Source organism: Heterodontus francisci, chromosome 41, assembly GCF_036365525.1.
Source record: "Heterodontus francisci isolate sHetFra1 chromosome 41, sHetFra1.hap1, whole genome shotgun sequence".
NCBI lineage: Eukaryota > Metazoa > Chordata > Chondrichthyes > Heterodontiformes > Heterodontidae > Heterodontus > Heterodontus francisci.
The window spans coordinates 1,385,949-1,402,731 of NC_090411.1; positions in this window are offsets into that span (position 1 = coordinate 1,385,949).

Genomic DNA, 16,783 nt, shown 5'->3' on the forward strand with positions numbered 1-16,783 from the left:
CTCTCTGAAACTCGCTGACACTCTCTGACACTCTCTGAAACTCTCTGACACTCTTTGACACTTTCTGACACTCTCTGACACTTTCTGAAACTCTCTGACACTGTCTGACACTTTCTGAATCTCTCGGACACTCTCTGACACTCTCTGACTCTCTCTTACACTCTCTGATACTCTCTGACACTCTCTGAATCTCTCTGAAACTCTCCGACACTCTGTGACACTCTCTGTAACTTTCTGGCACTGTCTGACACTCTTGAAGATCTGTGACACTCTCTGAATATCTCTGACACTCTCTGAAACTCTGTGACACTCTCTGAAACACTCTAACACTCTCTTACACTCTCCGACACACTCAGAATCTGTCAGAAACTCTCAGGCACTCTCTGACACTCTCAGAAATTCTCTGAAAATCTCTGACACTCTCTGAAACTCTCTGAGACTCTCTTACACTCTCTGAAACTCTTTGACACTCTTTGACACTCTCAGACACTGTCTGACTCTCTCTGAAACTCTCTGAAACTCTCTGACACTTTCTGACACTCCCTGACACTCTCTGAAGCTCTCTGAAACACTCTGACACTCTCTGACACTCTCTGAAACTCTCTGTAAATCTCTGACACTCTCTGAAACTTTCTGACACTCTTTGAAACTCTCTGAAACTCTCTGAAGCTCTCTAAAACTCTCAGAACCTCTCAGAAGCTCTCTGGAACTCTCTGACACTCTCTCACACTCTGTGACACTCTCTGAAACTCTCTGACACTCTCTGACAATCTCAGACACTCTCAGACACTCTCTGACACTCTCTGAAACTCTCTGACACTCCCTGACACTCTCTGAAACTATCTGAAACTCGCTTACACTCTCTGACTCTCTCTGAAACTCTCTGACACTCTCTGACACTCTCTGACACTCTCAGACACTCTCTGACACTCTCTGACACTTTCTGAAACTCTCGGACACTCTCTGACACTCTCTGACTCTCTCTTACACTCTCTGATACTCTCTGACACTCTCTGAATCTCTCTGAAACTCTCCGACACTCTGTGACACTCTCTGAAACTTTCTGGCACTCAATGACACTCTCTGAAGATCTCTGAAACTCTCTGAATACCTCTGACACTCTCTGAAACTCTGTGACACTCTCTGAAACTTTCTGGCACTCTCTGACACTCTCTGAAGATCTCTGAAACTCTCTGAATACCTCTGACACTCTCTGAAACTCTGTGACACTCTCTGAAACACTCTGGCACTCTTTGACACTCTCAGACACTCCATGACACTCTCTGAAACTCTCTGAAATTCTCTGACACTCTCTGAAACTTTCTGACACACTTTGAAACTCTCTGAAACTCTCTGAAACTCTCTGACACTCTCAGAGTCTCTCAGAAGCTCGCTGGAACTCTCTGACACTCTCTCACATTCTGTGACACTCTCTGAAACTCTCTGACACTCTCTGACAATCTCAGACACTCTCAGACACTGTCTGAAACTGTCTGAAACTCTCTGACACTCCCTGACACTCTCTGAAACTCTCTGAAACTCGCTGACACTCTCTGACTCTCTCTGAAACTCTCTGACACTCTTTGACACTTTCTGACACTCTCTGACACTTTCTGAAACTCTCTGACACTGTCTGACACTTTCTGAATCTCTCGGACACTCTCTGACACTCTCTGACTCTCTCTTACACTCTCTGATACTCTCTGACACTCTCTGAATCTCTCTGAAACTCTCCGACACTCTGTGACACTCTCTGTAACTTTCTGGCACTGTCTGACACTCTCTGAAGATCTCTGAAACTCTCTGAACATCTCTGACACTCTCTGAAACTCTGTGACGCTCTCTGAAACACTCTGGCACTCTCTTACACTCTCCGACACACTCAGAATCTGTCAGAAACTCTCAGGCACTCTCTGACACTCTCAGAAAGTCTCTGAAAATCTCTGACACTCTCTGAAACTCTCTGAGACTCTCTTACACTCTCTGAAACTCTTTGACACTCTTTGACACTCTCAGAAACTGTCTGACACTCTCTGAAACTCTTTGACACTCTTTGACACTCTCAGACACTCCTTGACACTCTCTGAAACTCTCTGAAAATCTCTGACACTCTCTGAAACTTTCTGACACTGTTTGAAACTCTCTGAAACTCTCTGAAGCTCTCTGAAACTCTCAGAATCTCTCAGAAGCTCTCTGGAGCTCTCTGACACTCTCTCACACTCTGTGACACTCTCTGAAACTCTCTGACACTCTCTGACAATCTCTGAAACTCTCCGACACTCTGTGACACTCTCTGAAACTTTCTGGCACTCTCTGACACTCTCTGAAGATCTCTGAAACTCTCTGAATACCTCTGACACTCTCTGAAACTCTGTGACACTCTCTGAAACACTCTGGCACTCTCTTACACTCTCCGACACACTCAGAATCTGTCAGAAACTCTCAGGCACTCTCTGACACTCTCAGAAAGTCTCTGAAACTCTCTGACACTCTCTGAAACTCTCTGACACTCTCGAAACTCTCTGACACTCTCTGACACTCTCTGAAACTCTTTGACACTCTTTGACACTCTCAGACCCTCCATGACACTCTCTGAAACTCTCTGAAATTCTCTGACATTCTCGGAAACTTTCTGACACACTTTGAAACTCTCTGAAACTCTCTGAAACTCTCTGACACTCTCAGAATCTCTCAGAAGCTCTCTGGAACTCTCTGACACTCTCTCACATTCTGTGACACTCTCTGAAACTCTCTGACACTCTCTGACAATCTCAGACACTCTCAGACACTGTCTGAAACTCTCTGAAACTCTCTGACACTCCCTGACACTCTCTGAAACTCTCTGAAACTCGCTGACACTCTCTGACTCTCTCTGAAACTCTCTGACACTCTTTAACCCTTTCTGACACTCTCTGACACTTTCTGAAACACTCTGACACTGTCTGACACTTTCTGAATCTCTTGGACACTCTCTGACACTCTCTGACTCTCTCTTACACTCTCTGATACTCTCTGACACTCTCTGAATCTCTCTGAAACTCTCCGTCACTCTGTGACACTCTCTGTAACTTTCTGGCACTGTCTGACACTCTTGAAGATCTCTGAAACTCTCTGAATATCTCTGACACTCTCTGAAACTCTGTGACACTCTCTGAAACACTCTAACAATCTCTTACACTCTCCGACACACTCAGAATCTGTCAGAAACTCTCAGGCACTCTCTGACACTCTCAGAAAGTCTCTGAAAACCTCTGACACTCTCTGAAACTCTCTGAGACTCTCTTGCACTCTCTGAAACTCTTTGACACTCTTTGACACTCTCAGACACTGTCTGACTCTCTCTGAAACTCTCTGACACTCTCTGAAACTCTCTGACACTCTCTCACACTCTGTGACACTCTCTGAAACTCTCTGACACTCTCTGACAATCTCTGAAACTCTCCGACACTCTGTGACACTCTCTGAAACTTTCTGGCACTCTCTGACACTCTCTGAAGATCTCTGAAACTCTCTGAATACCTCTGACACTCTCTGAAACTCTGTGACACTCTCTGAAACACTCTGGCACTCTCTTACACTCTCCGACACACTCAGAATCTGTCAGAAACTCTCAGGCACTCTCTGACACTCTCAGAAAGTCTCTGAAACTCTCTGACACTCTCTGAAACTCTCTGACACTCTCGAAACTCTCTGACACTCTCTGACACTCTCTGACACTCTCTGAAACTCTTTGACACTCTTTGACACTCTCAGACCCTCCATGACACTCTCTGAAACTCTCTGAAATTCTCTGACATTCTCGGAAACTTTCTGACACACTTTGAAACTCTCTGAAACTCTCTGAAACTCTCTGACACTCTCAGAATCTCTCAGAAGCTCTCTGGAACTCTCTGACACTCTCTCACATTCTGTGACACTCTCTGAAACTCTCTGACACTCTCTGACAATCTCAGACACTCTCAGACACTGTCTGAAACTCTCTGAAACTCTCTGACACTCCCTGACACTCTCTGAAACTCTCTGAAACTCGCTGACACTCTCTGACTCTCTCTGAAACTCTCTGACACTCTTTGACCCTTTCTGACACTCTCTGACACTTTCTGAAACACTCTGACACTGTCTGACACTTTCTGAATCTCTTGGACACTCTCTGACACTCTCTGACTCTCTCTTACACTCTCTGATACTCTCTGACACTCTCTGAATCTCTCTGAAACTCTCCGACACTCTGTGACACTCTCTGTAACTTTCTGGCACTGTCTGACACTCTTGAAGATCTCTGAAACTCTCTGAATATCTCTGACACTCTCTGAAACTCTGTGACACTCTCTGAAACACTCTAACACTCTCTTACACTCTCCGACACACTCAGAATCTGTCAGAAACTCTCAGGCACTCTCTGACACTCTCAGAAAGTCTCTGAAAACCTCTGACACTCTCTGAAACTCTCTGAGACTCTCTTACACTCTCTGAAACTCTTTGACACTCTTTGACACTCTCAGACACTGTCTGACTCTCTCTGAAACTCTCTGAAACTCTCTGACACTTTCTGACACTCCCTGACACTCTCTGAAGCTCTCTGAAACACTCTGACACTCTCTGACACTCTCTGAAACTCTCTGAAAATCTCTGACACTCTCTGAAACTTTCTGACACTCTTTGAAACTCTCTGAAACTCTCTGAAGCTCTCTGAAACTCTCAGAACCTCTCAGCAGCTCTCTGGAACTCTCTGACACTCTCTCACACTCTGTGACACTCTCTGAAACTCTCTGAAACTCGCTGACACTCTCTGACACTCTCTGACACTTTCTGAAACCCTCTGACACTGTCTGACACTTTCTGAATCTCTCGGACACTCTCTGACACTCTCTGACTCTCTCTTACACTCTCTGGTGCTCTCTGACACTCTCTGAATCTCTCTGAAACTCTCCGACACTCTGTGACACTCTCTGAAACTTTCTGGCACTCTCTGACACTCTCTGAAGATCTCTGAAACTCTCTGAATACCTCTGACACTCTCTGAAACTCTGTTGCACTCTCTGAAACGCTCTGGCACTCTCTTACACTCTCCGACACACTCAGAATCTGTCAGAAACTCTCAGGCACTCTCTGACACTCTCAGAAAGTCTCTGAAACTCTCTGACACTCTCTGAAACTCTCTGACACTCTCGAAACTCTCTGTCACTCTCTGACACTCTCTGACAATCTCTGAAACTCTTTGACACTCTCAGACACTCCATGACACTCTCTGAAACTCTCTGAAATTCTCTGACACTCTCTGAAAATTTCTGACACACTTTGAAACTCTCTGAAACTCTCTGAAACTCTCTGACACTCTCAGAATCTCTCAGAAGCTCTCTGGAACTCTCTGACACTCTCTCACATTCTGTGACACTCTCTGAAACTCTCTGACACTCTCTGACAATCTCAGACACTCTCAGACACTCTCTGAAACTCTCTGAAACTCTCTGACACTCCCTGACACTCTCTGAAACTCTCTGAAACTCGCTGACACTCTCTGACTCTCTCTGAAACTCTCTGTCACTCTTTGACACTTTCTGACACTCTCTGACACTTTCTGAAACTCTCTGACACTGTCTGACACTTTCTGAATCTCTCGGACACTCTCTGACACTCTCTGACTCTCTCTTACACTCTCTGATACTCTCTGACACTCTCTGAATCTCTCTGAATCTCTCCGACACTCTGTGACACTCTCTGTAACTTTCTGGCACTGTCTGACACTCTTGAAGATCTCTGAAACTCTCTGAATATCTCTGACACTCTCTGAAAATCTGTGACACTCTCTGAAACACTCTGGCACTCTCTTACACTCTCCGACACACTCAGAATCTGTCAGAAACTCTCAGGCACTCTCTGACACTCTCAGAAAGTCTCTGAAAATCTCTGACACTTTCCGAAACTCTCTGAGACTCTCTTACACTCTCTGAAACTCTTTGACACTCTTTGACACTCTTTGACACTCTCAGACACTGTCTGACACTCTCTGAAACTCTTTGACACTCTTTGACACTCTCAGACACTCCATGACACTCTCTGAAACTCTCTGAAAATCTCTGACACTCTCTGAAACTTTCTGACACTGTTTGAAACTCTCTGAAACTCTCTGAAGCTCTCTGAAACTCTCAGAATCTCTCAGAAGCTCTCTGGAACTCTCTGACACTCTCTCACACTCTGTGACACTCTCTGAAACTCTCTGACACTCTCTGACAATCTCAGACACTCTCAGACACTCTCTGACACTCTCTGAAACTCTCTGACACTCCCTGACACTCTCTGAAACTCTCTGAAACTCGCTGACACTCTCTGACTCTCTCTGAAACTCTCTGACACTCTCTGACACTCTCAGACACTCTCTTACACTCTCTGATACTCTCTGACACTCTCTGAATCTCTCTGAATCTCTCCGACACTCTGTGACACTCTCTGTAACTTTCTGGCACTGTCTGACACTCTTGAAGATCTCTGAAACTCTCTGAATATCTCTGACACTCTCTGAAAATCTGTGACACTCTCTGAAACACTCTGGCACTCTCTTACACTCTCCGACACACTCAGAATCTGTCAGAAACTCTCAGGCACTCTCTGACACTCTCAGAAAGTCTCTGAAAATCTCTGACACTTTCCGAAACTCTCTGAGACTCTCTTACACTCTCTGAAACTCTTTGACACTCTTTGACACTCTCAGACACTGTCTGACACTCTCTGAAACGCTTTGACACTCTTTGACACTCTCAGACACTCCATGACACTCTCTGAAACTCTCTGAAAATCTCTGACACTCTCTGAAACTTTCTGACACTGTTTGAAACTCTCTGAAACTCTCTGAAGCTCTCTGAAACTCTCAGAATCTCTCAGAAGCTCTCTGGAACTCTCTGACACTCTCTCACACTCTGTGACACTCTCAGAAACTCTCTGACACTCTGACAATCTCAGACACTCTCAGACACTCTCTGACACTCTCTGAAACTCTCTGACACTCCCTGACACTCTCTGAAACTCTCTGAAACTCGCTGACACTCTCTGACTCTCTCTGAAACTCTCTGACACTCTCTGACACTCTCAGACACTCTCTGACACCCTCTGACACTTTCTGAAACTCTCTGACACTGTCTGACACTTTCTGAATCTCTCGGACACTCTCTGACACTCTCTGACTCTCTCTTACACTCTCTGATACTCTCTGACATTCTCTGAATCTCTCTGAAACTCTCCGACACTCTGTGACACTCTGAAACTTTCTGGCACTCTCTGACACTCTCCGAAGATCTCTGAAACTCTCTGAATACCTCTGACACTCTCTGAAACTCTGTGACACTATCTGAAACACTCTGGCACTCTCGTACACTCTCCGACACACTCAGAATCTGTCAGAAACTCTCAGGCACTCTCTGACACTCTCAGAAAGTCTCTGAAACTCTCTGACACTCTCTGAAACTCTCTGACACTCTCGAAACTCTCTGACACTCTCTGACACTCTCTGACACTCTCTGAAACTCTTTGACAATCTCTGACACTCTCTGACACTCTCTGAAAATTTCTGACACACTTTGAAACTCTCTGAAACTCTCTGAAACTCTCTGACACTCTCAGAATCTCTCAGAAGCTCTCTTGAACTCTCTGACACTCTCTCACATTCTGTGACACTCTCTGAAACTCTCTGACACTCTCTGACAATCTCAGACAATCTCTGAAACTCTCTGAAACTCTCTGAAACTCTCTGACACTCCCTGACACTCTCTGAAACTCTCTGAAACTCGCTGACACTCTCTGACTCTCTCTGAAACTCTCTGACACTCTCTGACACTCTCAGACACTCTCTGACACTCTCTGACACTTTCTGAAACTCTCTGACATTGTCTGACACTTTCTGAATCTCTCGGACACTCTCTGACACTCTCTGACTCTCTCTTACACTCTCTGATACTCTCTGACACTCTCTGAAGATCTCTGAAACTCTCTAAATATCTCTGACACTCTCTGAAACTCTGTGACACTCTGAAACACTCTGGCACTCTCTTACACTCTCCGACACACTCAGAATCTGTCAGAAACTCTCAGGCACTCTCTGACACTCTCAGAAAGTCTCTGAAACTCTCTGACACTCTCTGAAACTCTCTGAGACTCTCTTACACTCTCTGAAACTCTTTGACACTCTTTGACACTGTCTGACTCTCTCTGAAACTCTCTGACACTTTCTGACACTTTCTGACACTCCCTGACACTCTCTGAAGCTCTCTGAAACTCTCTGACACTCTCAGAATCTCTCAGAAGCTCTCTTGAACTCTCTGACACTCTCTCACATTCTGTGACACTCTCTGAAACTCTCTGACACTCTCTGAAACTCTCTGAAACTCTCTGACACTCTCAGAATCTCTCAGAAGCTCTCTTGAACTCTCTGACACTCTCTCACATTCTGTGACACTCTCTGAAACTCTCTGACACTCTCTGACAATCTCAGACACTCTCTGACACTCTCTGAAACTCTCTGAAACTCTCTGACACTCTCTGACACTCTCTGAAAATCTCTGACACTCTCTGAAACTTTATGACACTCTTTGAAACTCTCTGAAGCTCTCTGAAACTCTCAGAATCTCTCAGAAGCTCTCTGGGACTCTCTGACACTCTCTCACACTCTGTGACACTCTCTGAAACTCTCTGACACTCTCTGACAATCTCAGAGACTCTCAGACACTCTCTGACACTCTCTGAAACTCTCTGACATTCCCTGACACTCTCTGAAACTCTCTGAAACTCGCTGACACTCTCTGACTCTCTCTGAAACTCTCTGACACTGTCTGACACTTTCTGAATCTTTCGGACACTCTCTGACACTCTCTGACTCTCTCTTCCACTCTCTGATACTCTCTGACACTCTCTGAATCTCTGTGAAACTCTCCGACACTCTGTGACACTCTCTGAAACTTTCTGGCACTCTCTGACACTCTCTGAAGATCTCTGAAACTCTCTGAATATCTCTGACACTCTCTGAAACTCTGTGACACTATCTGAATCACTCTGGCACTCTCTTACACTCTTCGACACACTCAGAATCTGTCAGAAACTCTCAGGCACTCTCTGACACTCACAGAAAGTCTCTGAAACTCTCTGACACTCTCTGACACTCTCTGAAACACTTTGACACTCTTTGAATCTCTCAGAGACTCCATGGCAATCTCTGAAGCTCTCTGAAACTCTCTGACACTCTCTGACACTCTCTGAAACTCTCTGAAACTCTCTGACACTCTCTGAAACTTTCTGACACACTTTGAAACTCTCCGAAACTGTCTGAAACTCTCTGACACTCTCAGAATCTCTCAGAAGCTCTCTGACACTCTCTGACAATCTCAGACACTCTCAGACACTCTCTGAAACTCTCTGACACTCTCTGACACTCTCAGACACTCTCTGACACTCTCTGACACTTTCTGAAACTCTCTGACACTGTCTGAAACTTTCGGAATCTCTCGGACACTCTCTGACACTCTCTGACTCTCTCTGGCACTCTCTGATACTCTCTGACACTCTCTGAATCTCTCTGAATCTCTCTGACACTCTGTGACACTCTCTGAAACTTTCTGGCACTCTCTGACACTCTCTGAAGATCTCTGAAACTCTCTGAAAATCTCTGACACTCTCAGACACTCTCTGACACTCTCTGACACTTTCTGAAACTCTCTGAAACTATCTGACATTTTCTGAAACTCTCGGACACTCTCTGAAACACTGTGACACTCTGAAACACTCTGGCACTCTCTTACACTCTCCGACACACTCAGAATCTGTCAGAAACTCTCAGGCACTCTCTGACACTCTCAGAAAGTCTCTGAAACTCTCTGACACTCTCTGAAACTCTCTGAGACTCTCTTACACTCTCTGAAACTCTTTGACACTCTTTGACACTCTCAGACACTGTCTGACTCTCTCTGAAACTCTCTGAAACTCTCTGACACTTTCTGACACTCCCTGACACTCTCTGAAGCTCTCTGAAACACTCTGACACTCTCTGACACTCTCTGACAGTCTCTGAAAATCTCTAACACTCTCTGACAATCTCAGACACTCTCTGACACTCTCTGAAACTCTCTGAAACTCTCTGACACTCTCTGACACTCTCTGAAAATCTCTGACACTCTCTGAAACTTTCTGACACTCTTTGAACCTCTCTGAAACTCTCTGACACTCTCTGACAATCTCAGAGACTCTCAGACACTCTCTGACACTCTCTGAAACTCTCTGACATTCCCTGACACTCTCTGAAACTCGCTGACACTCTCTGACTCTCTCTGAAACTCTCTGACACTCTCTGACACTTTCTGAAACTCTCTGACACTGTCTGGCACTTTCTGAATCTTTCGGACACTCTCTGACACTCTCTGACTCTCTCTTCCACTCTCTGATACTCTCTGACACTCTCTGAATCTCTGTGAAACTCTCCGACACTCTGTGACACTCTCTGAAACTTTCTGGCACTCTCTGACACTCTCTGAAGATCTCTGAAACTCTCTGAATATCTCTGACACTCTCTGAAACTCTGTGACACTATCTGAAACACTCTGGCACTCTCTTACACTCTTCGACACACTCAGAATCTGTCAGAAACTCTCAGGCACTCTCTGACACTCACAGAAAGTCTCTGAAACTCTCTGACACTCTCTGACACTCTCTGAAACACTTTGACACTCTTTGAATCTCTCAGAGCCTCCATGGCAATCTCTGAAGCTCTCTGAAACTCTCTGACACTCTCTGACACTCTCTGAAACTCTCTGAAACTCTCTGACACTCTCTGAAACTTTCTGACACACTTTGAAACTCTCCGAAACTGTCTGAAACTCTCTGACACTCTCAGAATCTCTCAGAAGCTCTCTGACACTCTCTGACAATCTCAGACACTCTCAGACACTCTCTGAAACTCTCTGACACTCTCTGACACTCTCAGACACTCTCTGACACTCTCTGACACTTTCTGAAACTCTCTGACACTGTCTGAAACTTTCGGAATCTCTCGGACACTCTCTGACACTCTCTGACTCTCTCTGACACTCTCTGATACTCTCTGACACTCTCTGAATCTCTCTGAATCTCTCTGACACTCTGTGACACTCTCTGAAACTTTCTGGCACTCTCTGACACTCTCTGAAGATCTCTGAAACTCTCTGAAAATCTCTGACACTCTCAGACACTCTCTGACACTCTCTGACACTTTCTGAAACTCTCTGAAACTATCTGACATTTTCTGAAACTCTCGGACACTCTCTGAAACACTGTGACACTCTGAAACACTCTGGCACTCTCTTACACTCTCCGACACACTCAGAATCTGTCAGAAACTCTCAGGCACTCTCTGACACTCTCAGAAAGTCTCTGAAACTCTCTGACACTCTCTGAAACTCTCTGAGACTCTCTTACACTCTCTGAAACTCTTTGACACTCTTTGACACTCTCAGACACTGTCTGACTCTCTCTGAAACTCTCTGAAACTCTCTGACACTTTCTGACACTCCCTGACACTCTCTGAAGCTCTCTGAAACACTCTGACACTCTCTGACACTCTCTGACAGTCTCTGAAAATCTCTAACACTCTCTGACAATCTCAGACACTCTCTGACACTCTCTGAAACTCTCTGACACTCTCTGACACTCTCTGAAAATCTCTGACACTCTCTGAAACTTTCTGACACTCTTTGAACCTCTCTGAAACTCTCTGACACTCTCTGACAATCTCAGAGACTCTCAGACACTCTCTGACACTCTCTGAAACTCTCTGACATTCCCTGACACTCTCTGAAACTCGCTGACACTCTCTGACTCTCTCTGAAACTCTCTGACACTCTCTGACACTTTCTGAAACTCTCTGACACTGTCTGGCACTTTCTGAATCTTTCGGACACTATCTGACACTCTCTGACTCTCTCTTCCACTCTCTGATACTCTCTGACACTCTCTGAATCTCTGTGAAACTCTCCGACACTCTGTGACACTCTCTGAAACTTTCTGGCACTGTCTGACACTCTCTGAAGATCTCTGAAACTCTCTGAATATCTCTGACACTCTCTGAAACTCTGTGACACTATCTGAAACACTCTGGCACTCTCTTACACTCTTCGACACACTCAGAATCTGTCAGAAACTCTCAGGCACTCTCTGACACTCACAGAAAGTCTCTGAAACTCTCTGACACTCTCTGACACTCTCTGAAACACTTTGACACTCTTTGAAACTCTCAGACACTCCATGGCACTCTCTGAAGCTCTCTGAAACTCTCTGACACTCTCTGACACTCACTGAAACTCTCTGAAACTCTCTGACACTCTCTGAAACTTTCTGACACACTTTGAAACTCTCCGAAACTGTCTGAAACTCTCTGACACTCTCAGAATCTCTCAGAAGCTCTCTGGAACTCTCTGACACTCTCTCACACTCTCTCACACTCTCTGAAACTCTCTGACACTCTCTGACAATCTCAGACACTCTCAGACACTCTCTGAAACTCTCTGAAACTCTCTGACACTCCCTGACACTCTCTGAAACTCTCTGAAACTCGCTGACACTCTCAGACGCTCTCTGAAACTCTCTGACACTCTCTGACACACTCAGACACTCTCTGACACTCTCTGACACTTTCTGAAACTCTCTGACACTGTCTGAAACTTTCGGAATCTCTCGGACACTCTCTGACACTCTCTGACTCTCTCTGACACTCTCTGATACTCTCCGACACTCTCTGAATCTCTCTGAATCTCTCTGACACTCTGTGACACTCTCTGAAACTTTCTGGCACTCTCTGACACTCTCTGAAGATCTCTGAAACTCTCTGAAAATCTCTGACACTCTTAGACACTCTCTGACACTCTCTGACACTTTCTGAAACTCTCTGAAACTATCTGACATTTTCTGAAACTCTCGGACACTCTCTGAAACACTGTGACACTCTGAAACACTCTGGCACTCTCTTACACTCTCCGACACACTCAGAATCTGTCAGAAACTCTCAGGCACTCCCTGACACTCTCAGAAAGTCTCTGAAACTCTCTGACACTCTCTGAAACTCTCTGAGACTCTCTTACACTCTCTGAAACTCTTTGACACTCTTTGACACTCTCAGACACTGTCTGACTCTCTCTGAAACTCTCTGAAACTCTCTGACACTTTCTGACACTCCCTGACACTCTCTGAAGCTCTCTGAAACACTCTGACACTCTCTGACACTCTCTGACAGTCTCTGAAAAGCTCTGACACTCTCTGAAACTTTCTGACACTCTTTGAAACTCTCTGAAACTCTCTGAAGCTCCCTGAAACTCTCAGAATCTCTCAGAAGCTCTCTGGGACTCTCTGACACTCTCTCACACTCTGTGACACTCTCTGAAACTCTCTGACACTCTCTGACAATCTCAGACACTCTCAGACACTCTCTGACACTCTCTGAAACTCTCTGACATTCCCTGACACTCTCTGAAACTCTCTGAAACTCGCTGACAATCTCTGACTCTCTCTGAAACTCTCTGACACTCTCTGACACTCTCTGACACTCTCAGATACTCTCTGACACTCTCTGACACTTTCTGAAACTCTCTGACACTGTCTGACACTTTCTGAATCTCTCGGACACTCTCTGACACTCTCTGACTCTCCCTTACACTCTCCGATACTCTCTGACACTCTCTGAATCTCTGTGAAACTCTCCGACACTCTGTGACACTCTCTGAAACTTTCTGGCACTCTCTGACACTCTCTGAAGATCTCTGAAAATCTCTGAATATCTCTGACACTCTCTGAAATTCTGTGACACTATCTGAAACACTCTGGCACTCTCTTACACTCTTCGACACACTCAGAATCTGTCAGAAACTCTCAGGCACTCTCTGACACTCACAGAAAGTCTCTGAAACTCTCTGACACTCTCTGACACTCTCTGAAACACTTTGACACTCTTTGACACTCTCAGACACTCCATGGCACTCTCTGAAGCTCTCTGAAACTCTCTGACACTCTCTGACACTCTCTGAAACTCTCTGAAATTCTCTGACACTCTCTGAAACTTTCTGACACACTTTGAAACTCTCCGAAACTGTCTGAAACTCTCTGACACTCTCAGAATCTCTCAGAAGCTCTCTGGAACTCTCTGACACTCTCTCACACTCTCTCACACTCTCTGAAACTCTCTGACACTCTCTGACAATCTCAGACACTCTCAGACACTCTCTGCAACTCTCTGAAACTCTCTGACACACCCTGACACTCTCTGAAACTCTCTGAAACTCGCTGACACTCTCAGACTCTCTCTGAAACTCTCTGACACTCTCTGACACTCTCAGACACTCTCTGACACTCTCTGACACTTTCTGAAACTCTCTGACACTGTCTGAAACTTTCTGAATCTCTCGGACACTCTCTGACACTGTCTGACTCTCTCTGACACTCTCTGATACTCTCTGACACTCTCTGAATCTCTCTGAATCTCTCTAACACTCTGTGACACTCTCTGAAACTTTCTGGCACTCTCTGACACTCTCTGAAGATCTCTGAAACTCTCTGAAAATCTCTGACACTCTCTGAAACTCTGTGACGCTCTCTGACACTCTCAGACACTCTCTGACACTCTCTGACACTCTCTGACACTTTCTGAAACTCTCTGAAACTATCTGACATTTTCTGAAACTCTCGGACACTCTCTGAAACACTCTGCAACTCTGTGACACTTTCTGACACTCTGTGACACTCTCAGACACTCTCTGACACTCTCTGACACTTTGTGAAACTCTCTGACACTATGTGACACTTTCTGAATCTCTCGGTCACTCTCTGACAATCTCTGACTCTCTCTGACACTCTCTGATACTCTCTGACACTCTCTGAATCTGTCTGAAACTCTCTGACACTCTGTGACACTCTCTGAAACTTTCTGGCACTCTCTGACATTCTCTGAAGATCTCTGAAACTCTCTGAAAATCTCTGACACTCTCTGAAACTCTGTGAAACTCTCTGAAACACTCAGACATTCTCTGACACTCTTAGACACTGTCTGACACTATCTGACATTTTCTGAAACACTCGGACTCTCTCTGACTCACTCTGCAACTCTGTGACACTCCGTGACACTCTCTGACACTCCCTGACGCTCTCTGAATCTCTCTGAAACTCTCTGACACTCTGTGACACTCTCTGACACTCTCGGACACTCTCTGACACTTCCTGAATCTCTCTGAAACTCCGTGACACGCTCTGACTCTCTCTGAAACTTTCTGACACTCTCTGACACTCTCTGAACATCTCTGAAACTCTCTGAAAATCTCTGAAACTCTCTGACACTCTCTGAAACTTTCTGAACATCTCTGAAACTCTCTGAAACTCTTTGACATTCTCTGACTCTCTCTGAAACCCTCTGACACTCTGTGACACTATCAGACACTCTCTGACACTCTCTGACACTTTCTGAAACTCTCTGACACTATCTGACACTTTCTGGATCTCTCAGACACACTCCGACACACTCAGAATACATCAGAAACTCTCTGGCACTCTCTGACACTCTCAGAAAGTCTCTGAAACTCCCTGACACTCTCTGAAACTCTCTGAAACTGTCTGAAACTCTCTGACACCCTCTGAAACTCTCTGACACTCTCTGAAAGTTTCTGACACTCTCTGAAACTCTCTGAAACTCTCTGAAACTCTCTGACACTCTCAGAATCTCTCAGAAGCTCTCTGGAACTCTCTGACACTCTCTGACACTCACAGATAATTTCTGAAACACTCTCACACTATCCGACACTTTCTGTTACTCTCTGACACTCTCTGACATTCTCCGACACTCTCTGAAACTCTCTGACTGTCACTGACACTCTGTGACACTCTCTGACACTCTCTGAATCCCTCTGACTCTCACTGACACTCTGTGACACTCTCTGAAACTCTCTGGCACTCTCTGACACTCTCTGACACACTGAAACTCTTCGACACTCTCTGACACTCTCATGATACTCTCTGACACTCTCTGAATCTCTCTGACATTCTCTGAAATTCTCTGACACTCTCTGACACTCCCTGACACTCTCTGAATCTCTCTGAAGCTCTCTGACACTCTGTGACACTCTCTGAAAGTTTCTGGCACTGTCTGACACTCTCTGATGATCTCTGAAACTCTCTGAAAATCTCTGACACTCTCTGAAACACTGTGGCACTCTCTGAAACACTCTGGCACTCTCTGATACTCTCCGACACACTCATAAACTGTCAGAAACTCTCAGGCACTCTCTGACACTCTCAAAAAATCTCTGAACCTCTCTGACACTCTCTGACACTCTGTTCCACTCTCAGACACTCTCTGACACTCTCTGACACTTTCAGAAACTCTCTGACACTATCTGACACTTTCTGTATCTCTCGGACACTCTGTGACACTCTCTGACACTTTCTGAAACTCTCTGACACTATCTGACACTTTCTGAATCTCTCAGATACACTCCGACACACTCAGAAAATCTCAGAAACTCTCTGGCACTCTCTGACACTCTCAGAAAGTCTCTGAAACTCTCTGACACTCTCTGAAACTCTCTGAAAGTGTCTGTCACTCTCTAACACTCTCTGACTCTCTCTGAAGCTCTCTGAAACTCTCTGACACTCTATGACACTTTCTGAAACTCTCGGACACTATGTGACACTTTCTGAATCTCTCGGTCACTCTCTGACAATCTCTGACAATCTCTGACTCTCTCTGACACTCTCTGATACTCTCTGACACTCTCTGAATCTCTCTGAAACTCTC